An 8,558-nucleotide genomic window follows, 5' to 3' on the forward strand; every position below is an offset into this window, starting at 1 on the left:
CTACCTTTCGTTATGCTGGTCGTTTACTTAACTAGTATAGTACTACTGTAAGTAAGTAAGAGTACGTGAGTAGAGAATAAATAAGAGTACAGATATAAATATATATATATATATATATATATATATATATATATACACACACACACACCATAAGGATACCTCAAGTGATCTTGCAGAACACTTCATCTCACAGTGGGCACATGTAGAGTCAGAGCGGAGGGTATGAGCTCTTTCATTATCCTGGCTCAATGTAAATTTTGGATAAGTATACCCTGGAAGGCAACACTAGTCACCTAGTGAGAGCCTATGTAATGAAATAGGGGCTCTGAAAAAGAAATAGTACATGTTCTTCTCAGAGACAGTGGACTGATTGAAGAATGACCTGTGAAAGCCAAAAACTATCAAGAGATAAAACAGCCAGAAGGTGTAGAGAAAGAAGTGAATTTTTGGAGAAAATCCACAAGCCCACCTGGAGGAGCTCATCCAAGGGTCTTTGAAGAAAAAACGTAACAGAACAAAAAAAAGTAAAGATTGAAATATATAAAGAAAAGGGAAATAATTTGTGAGCATCCACATCCCAAGTTGAACATGTCAATGGACCCATCCCATAAGGGGAGAAAAAATTAATTCCATGGCAAAAAGAGGGAGAGAGAGAGAAGGGATAATGAGAAGAGGGGGTTCAAATATCAAGCAGACCAAAGTCAAGGCAGTTAAAGAGGTGCCAACAACAAGCCCCAAGGAAAGTAGTGTGTAAATGTAAGGCCCATAAGGAAGAGACAAATAGGGAAGTAGGTATAAAGAAAAAGGTAAGACCAGGCCTGGCTGAAAAAACAACAGCCAGAGCTTAAAAATGAGAAATGGATGACCATAAACGAGGAAGCCTGGAGATGAGAAGGATGGCAAAATCGTCCAAGATAAACATGTCCAGCCATGGGTATGCCCCACAAAAGATCTGGGGTTGTAGAGACTATTCCACTGATATAATAAGAACTTGTTGAAAGAGTTGTCCCACCACCAAAACTGCAGCTCCTGGGAAAGTATGTAAATGGTCTCAGAAATGTATGGTTAATGCCTGAAACAAAAACACCCTGTAACAAGAGCCACACTGATGGATGGAGCAGGAAAAGACTGTAGAATAGGCTAAGTGGAACATGACCAAGTAAATCATCAATAGGAACAGGAATGGCTGAGATCCCAAGAACACAGAAACCAAGTCAAAATAGAGACAGAAGAGAAAGAAATAAAAAATAAAGAGGCAAACAAGGAAGAATATCCACACCAGAACTATTGGGGTTGCAAAAAAAACCATAGTGAGAAGGTGAAGGATGGAGAATTTGCAAAGCAGTAAAGATAAGATAAAGACAAGAAGACTGCAGGAAAGAAAGAGACAAAGAAAAGAAAGAATACTCAGGCAGAAACATGGATACAGAAGATTGTGGTTAAAGAAAGGTAGAAGAGTCATGGTCATAGACCATAGCAAAGAAGTAAAAAATAATGAAGAAGACAATATTAATTTGGGACAGAAGAAGGCCCACAAAGCACAGCAACCCAATCATTGCTGTGATCTACAGGCAAGTCACATACCTGGTTTACAGATGAAGAAAACAGAAAAGGTGGAGGTACCTGTTCCTCATCAAGGAGAGAATAGCAAGAACCAAAGTACAGATGTGGAAGAGCAAGCCAAAGTCATCTAAAGGTAAGGCAAGCTCACAAAAAGCAATGAAACAGATAAATGTAAACACATGTAACAGTGTGAGATTGTTCAACATCTGTGACATTTACAGGAAATTTCCTGGCAGTTGCACAAGTAATAACTCCTAGTGGTGCAAAGAGGTAAGTAATGTTTCTGAAAGCCTGATTCACATTCTGTGCTAAGTAAGAACACAGTACTCTCACTGCACATAGAGGAATTGTGTGTACATACTTAAGTCTGTTGGAGAAATCTGCAAGTTTCAAGTGGCCTGCTCCACAGAAATTCAGCTACTACTTGGCAAACTGCCCAACAATGTAGAACACAAACTTACAGTGAAACACCACTTGATACCTTGAAAAGCGAGGAACACCACTTCCTTTCAGTCATTGACCTTACAATTAGTGACTGTGCTAGCTGCTATCTGGTAGTTAATCCCAGCCATATCGATCAGGAAGTTGGTATCTTGATCAAAATGTTTTCTTCACCTCCTCTCCAAGTGCTCCCTCATCTCAGGCAGCCAGATATGTATTCTCTACAGCTTCTTTCTCAACAGCTGAGTCAAGATTATAGGAAATAGCACTCTCATTTTCTTCTGACTCACCAGTCTAGCCAGTGCAGAAGAGGCTTGTCAGTGATGTATGGTCTTAACTTGTGTATGTGTTCAACACATTTATCTGTACCACTTAACTGCTGTAACTGGTATGATAATGGGCCAATTTGTTGGAGGACAAGATTAGAACTTGTTTCCAGCAAGAGTCAGTTTGTAACCATGTCACTGCCATGTATCAAAGCCACACCCAGTCTCAATACTGGAATGTTTGTTCTTTAACTACTTTATCATAACATCTGCTGTATGACAGCCTTTACAAGCTCTTGATAAGCAAATTCACGAACTAATGCAGATCTTATCCATTCCACATATTTTTGTTGATACTGTGGCACATATGCTCTAGGGATAGACCATATACCACATCTACAGTGATTTGCAATTTCCAATAAAACATGAGCATGTTTGGCCAACAATTAGTGGATCTCTGCTCTCTAGCATAATACATCATCATGACATAAGGTATGTGTTCATTCTAATCTATTCTGTCAGGATAAACTTTTCAAGCATCTGCCAAACCATTACATGGGGTGATAAGGCAAAGTATGAATGTTCACCACACCCTACACTTTACACAACTCAGAGAACAGTTGGCTATTGAAATAAGATCTCTGATCAGTGTTACTTTCCTCATGTGCCCCAAACAGAGCTAGCCAATAATTTTCGAACATACCAGCAACAAACTGCCAATAGGTAAAGCTCAGCCCAATTAATGAACATCAGTAATAACTAGAACATATCATTTACTTTGTTCAGTTTCCAGGAGAGATTCAGTGATATTCTCTGAAAAGGAAAACTACTTCTGCTTGGAGTTTACCCTGTTTAGGCTGTTTTTATTTTTCTAGGCATCAAACAAGTACAGTGTTCACACCACTGCTTAAAATCTTGACTCAAATGTGGCCAGTAAAATTGTCATCACATGTTAGCACAAGTGCATGTAACACACTGGTGACTTCTGATCTTTGCATTATACAAAGTTTAAAGTATCCCCTGACTAAGATCTCTAGGAAACACTACCTGCATCTCAGGTTGAGAACCACATTTCATTAGTTGATAACAATGGTATAGCACACCTTCCTGCACTCATTTTTGCTCATACAAGTGCTACAGGTTAAATGTGTCTTAACTGCATCCTTAATCTTTGCTAGCCATGCTTCACCTTGCTGCACAGCAAGATGCTAGAACTGGGTTCTAAAATTTCCCTTCCTAGAGCTACTAAAGTATTAATTGTGGTATCCAACCATCATATGGCTTGTAGTTCTTATAGCAAAATGGCTTTAGCTCCCACTTGGTGTCCAAGATCAGGACATTGAATGAAAAGACCTTGTTTCACCATGCTGTTAGACAATCCATCAGCAATTTCATGCTGTGGGCCCAGTAATGTAGTAAAACAAGATCATACTCTTGTAACATTGTCATTCAACGTACAATCAACCATTCCGGATTTTTAAAGTTCATGAGCCACTTCAGCAATTCATGGTCCCCATGAATGGTCAACTTTCTACCACACAAGTAGTGTTAATAGTGTTTGACAAAGACCACATTAAGCAGTTCTTTCTTCAGCATGCAGTATCTGCATTCCAAACCCATCAGCATATAACTGGTGCTATTACACGTTCCACTCTGTCCTGCAACTGTGATAACACTGCCCCAATTTATGTATCACTGATATCAATATCCAGCAGGAATTCATAATCTCAACATGGATATGCCAATACCAGAGCTCCAACAAATGATCACTTCAGCAACTGGACTACTTGGTAGAATTCCTTGATCCATATAAATTGAGCATCAGTTTTAGCAAGAGTCAGTAATGATGCAGCAATCTTCAAAAAGGTGGCCATGAAATTTCAGTATTATGCTGCAAATCCAAGTAAACTACAAAATGTGAACAATCCTCTTACAATACTTGAAGTCGCTCTAATTGTATTAAAATCTCAAAATACAAATTTGATTTTCATATATTCACATCATAGTATATTCACTCTACTCATACAATGAACATACTCACTTTAGTGGGTTGTGAAGTTGAAGTAAAAACTGATGGCATCATTACAATATTAAATAATTTTTAAAAATTGTCTGTGCATGTCATGATCATAGTAAATTTGTTATAATGTAAATAAGATCATAAAACTATATACCAACAACCAATCATACACACTAATATTTTGGAAAATCATATATTTCAGACAAACTAATATGAAATTTTTTAAGGTCTAACATGCAAAATGATAAAACAGGAATCTTCTTGTCTATTGTTTCAATATGTAATTTTTGTTACAATAACAGAGTTGCTGAAAGCAATCAATAAAGCATCTATGTTTATACCAGCTACAGCAAAAACACAAAAGGGAGAATGATTTTATTTTCTGAGGCTATTTATGTCATATGTTTGTCATAATTGACATATAATCAGTCAAAACTCATATTAACTCATGATAACAATCAACACAAAAATGTCTTTACATTTCAATATTACATTAAAGAACTATAAAAAATGTAGTGTTAATTCAACTTGAAATAAGATTGGTAAATTTGCTAGGTGAAAATGATTTCAGTGTTTTAATTCAAATATGATATGAAGTACATGGCCGTATCGATTATCTGTTTATGACATATCAGGTATACCTTGCAATCACGAATGCAGTAGCTTTCTGCCGAGTGTAGTGGATTTATTTCCCATTAAGTACCATTACTGTGAAAACAACAAATATTGAAAAACTAGCTCATGTGAAATGTAATGGTCCAACTGTGATCTGGTCAAAACAACCAACTGAGAACTACTTGATCCTTCAAGGCTGTCCTTCCGCACAAACTCTGGAGAAAAGTAAAAAATTTCCCAGAAAAACCATTGATTCTCGTCTTAAACTCCAGAAAAGTGATGGATTCTACTACTGCCAACAACAATTCATTCCATAACTCAATGAATTTGTTATAAAAATAAAACTACCTTAAATGGAGCTTAGCCTGTTTTTTTCAAATTAATCTTTTATGTCCTCTTGCCCTAATATATTCAAGAATATAGCAAAAATAAATGAGAAGACTTTATCCTATGAATTCCACCAGATAATCTTGTAAATTTAAAAAAAGATCACCTTTTACCTTTTCTTTCTTAAAAGAAAATAAAACATATTAACCTATCTCTATTAGATGAACCTTCCAATATGATATACAGTATTTCAAGTGAGCCTTAACTACTGATTTATACAGAGGTTTAATCACCCCTTTAACTTGTAATCAAAATGTCAATAAATACATTAAAATTCTGGTAGCTATACTACTAGCAACAGCACACAGCTTCAATAGCTTGGGTGACTTATCCACCACTATATACCACAATATTTTTTCTTAAAGTCAAGCTACTGAGAGGGTTTCCATCTATATTAAACATGTGATCCAAATTATGATAACCAAAATGTATAATCTTACACTTTTATAATTAATGATAATCTGCCAAATAGTTGTCAAACTAACCAATTAATTCAAATTATTCTGTATTTTTTGGGTCTGCTAGAAATATCCAAGAGTTTTTCATCTGCAAACTTTACTAATTTACTAGTATGCCCCTATTAATATCATTAATGTAAAAAAAAAGAGAAATAGCACTGACCTTTCAGGCACCCCACTAGTAACAATGATGTAGCGTGATAGGACTTCATTAATAACAAATTTTCTTTTCTCTCATCCAACCATCATACAATCCAATGTATTAGTCTTTCTCCAACCAATACGAGTTGCTTAGCTAATGTTTTGAGTGGCACATTATCAAAATCTCTTTGAAATATCTAAGTACACCAAGTCCATGTCCTTTCCATTATCTAAGTAACTCCCCCTAAAAAAAGTTAACTGATCAGTAAGAGAAGAATGTTAATTCCTAACATTTTAAAAACTAAAATAACTTTTAGATCTTATAAAAACCAAGAGAAAACAAATTCAAATATATATACTTCTTGTCATAACTTAATATTCTTGTACCAGGAATCATTCTAGTATTCTGCCTTTGTTCTCTTTACAATATTTTGAAGTTCTTCATGTAGAAAATGAATCAGTACTACATACAGTACTATAAATAAGGTAATACCAGTCTTATATAAGATCATAATAACCTTCTTATTCTTAAATTGAAACTTTCTATAAAAAAACCTGAACCTCATTTTTTTTACCAAAGCCAAACACTTACAAGAAGACTTCAAGGTTTAATCAACAATCATCTTTTCCATGAGATAAACACTTCTCTCCACAAGTAGTAGTAATTTTCATCAACTTAACTTTATAATCTGATATTAAAAGTTTTTTCACATATCTCTAATAGAATCAGTCCTTTCCATTATTTAACTAACTTGAAAATACTATTGCATAACAAAGCTTTCCATATCAATTGAAAACTGCTCATTTATCACCATATTTTGCATCACTTAACCATTCACTGAGATGTTCTTATTAATAATTCTTTTATACACCTTTTGACTTTTCAATCAATCTTATGAGTATCTCACTTACTAGTTGTACATTCATGATGTTAGAAAAAACATGTAGGTTCAAGAAATCTTGTTAGTAATTAATAAAAACCCTATAACCCAAGTGCTTTCAAAAGGTGGACCTTTCTTCTTTACGGGCAAACTGAAAAAGAAAAGTCCACCTTTTGAAAGCACTCAGGTAATAGGGTTTTTATTCATCACTTACTAGTTAATATCTTGTGATGCACCATATCAAAGTTTCGTACATTTCATGACACATAACGTCAACCAAAATGCTCCTATCTGAAATGGCAGAAGCCATATGGAAAAAAAAATGTATACTGATGATAGTTACTTAAATGCTACTTTTCTGAATGACTTCTGATAAATTACTTCAACACTTTGCCAACAACAAATGTCAAACTAATACTATTAAGCCTTAATTTAAGGCCTATACTTTCCCAAATTCTCCCTATACTCTTTTGTTTTAAATTTGAAATCACATTATAGGAACATACCAATAATCAGTAATTTACCTCATGTCAAGAAGCATCTAAAAATTAACAGTTAACACCCCCCCCCCAAATTATCTCCCTAATTTTCCAGATTTTGGAATGAATTTCATCAGAACCAGAAGCTTTATAATCATACATTATAATTTCAGCTTTTAGTTTTATGCAAGGATCAAGATAGTACTCAGAACTGACAGGAGTAATAGAAAATTATTTTTGACTTCTGAGCAGGTTAGAACCATTTTGTGTAAAATTTACTTTACTAAAACTAAAAACAAAAGTTAATGTAAAACTTGTACATTTTTGTTACTGGGCTATTTATTTAGAATACTCGAAAAATCAGGAATAACTCACTTAAGTTATCGCCTAACTTCTAACTCCAACTTCCAAGAATCCATTATTCAACATTCCAACTTCCAAATCCAAGGACTAAAACAGTAAAATGTAAAGATGATGAATTGCAGCAGTAGTACTAGAACTAGTAGCAGTAGAACTATAATTTTTATATGTTTCACAGCCCATCACGTGTACTTACATACTCCCACAATGATAATTTTTATTAAATTAATTATTATTTCAAATATTAAATTATTGCTTTATGCCAAAATTAAGAATTTCATTTTCATCTAAACACGAATGAGAATACTTGAAAGTTACTGCTTACAAAGTTTATTGATTATGTTAAGCCTAACACTGTAACTATAACACTACTATCGTTGTATCGGTGAAAATATTAATATTATTGCTGACAGTGACACCACTATCCGTCTGTGTTCGTCCGAGTGAAGACACTGGTAACACAGACATGCATTATTATTATACTATTATTATTAATATCATCATATACCACAATTACACCAAATTCACCGAGAATAATGAAGCTATTTGTTTCAAAGTATTTGCTTTACACTTATTATAATATTAATCTCAACAAAAGTTGTTTCAAACACTTACAACACGATCTAAACATTTATGTTCATTTTGAAGTTGAAACTTCAAGAGCTTCGTTAATCGATAACCACTCTTCTCAAACAATTTATTTTACTATTTCAAACGTGTAACCGATTACCTTGTAATTGAATCGGAATTGAACGGGGAACAGGAGAACAAATTTTTATTTTCTATATATATGTTTTAGAATTAAAGGAAATCAGTTATCTGTTTTGTTAATTTTATCAAAGTTACTATTCGTGACATTATTTGTTGTTTCATACAGGTGGTAATAAAGCTTTTAAATGACTGCTTATAGATTCTAGTTTGTGTATTTACTTCCTCAAGAGTTTTTC

General features: G+C 34.2%; 1 protein-coding gene across 17 annotated transcripts in view; it reads right to left on the reverse strand.

The window, feature by feature from the left end:
- Positions 1-8,276, reverse strand: part of LOC106461353 (rho GTPase-activating protein 190-like) — a 196,619-nt gene extending 188,343 nt beyond the window's left edge. For 8 of the 17 annotated variants that reach the window (XM_022388282.1, XM_022388279.1, XM_022388278.1 and 5 more), the window contains exons 1-2: positions 7,627-7,998; positions 5,914-6,135 (exon numbers count right to left, since the gene is read on the reverse strand). The gene's annotated coding sequence lies outside the window, so the exon portion shown is untranslated. Of the gene's footprint in view, positions 1-5,913; positions 6,136-7,626; positions 8,046-8,226 lie in introns of those variants that run through there. The other 9 variants (XM_022388273.1, XM_022388272.1, XM_022388271.1 and 6 more) reach the window with 3 other exon arrangements.
- Between the last annotated feature and the right edge of the window lie 282 nt (positions 8,277-8,558).

The sequence above is a fragment of the Limulus polyphemus genome, unplaced genomic scaffold, assembly GCF_000517525.1.
Source record: "Limulus polyphemus unplaced genomic scaffold, Limulus_polyphemus-2.1.2 Scaffold941, whole genome shotgun sequence".
NCBI classification, from domain to species: domain Eukaryota; kingdom Metazoa; phylum Arthropoda; class Merostomata; order Xiphosura; family Limulidae; genus Limulus; species Limulus polyphemus.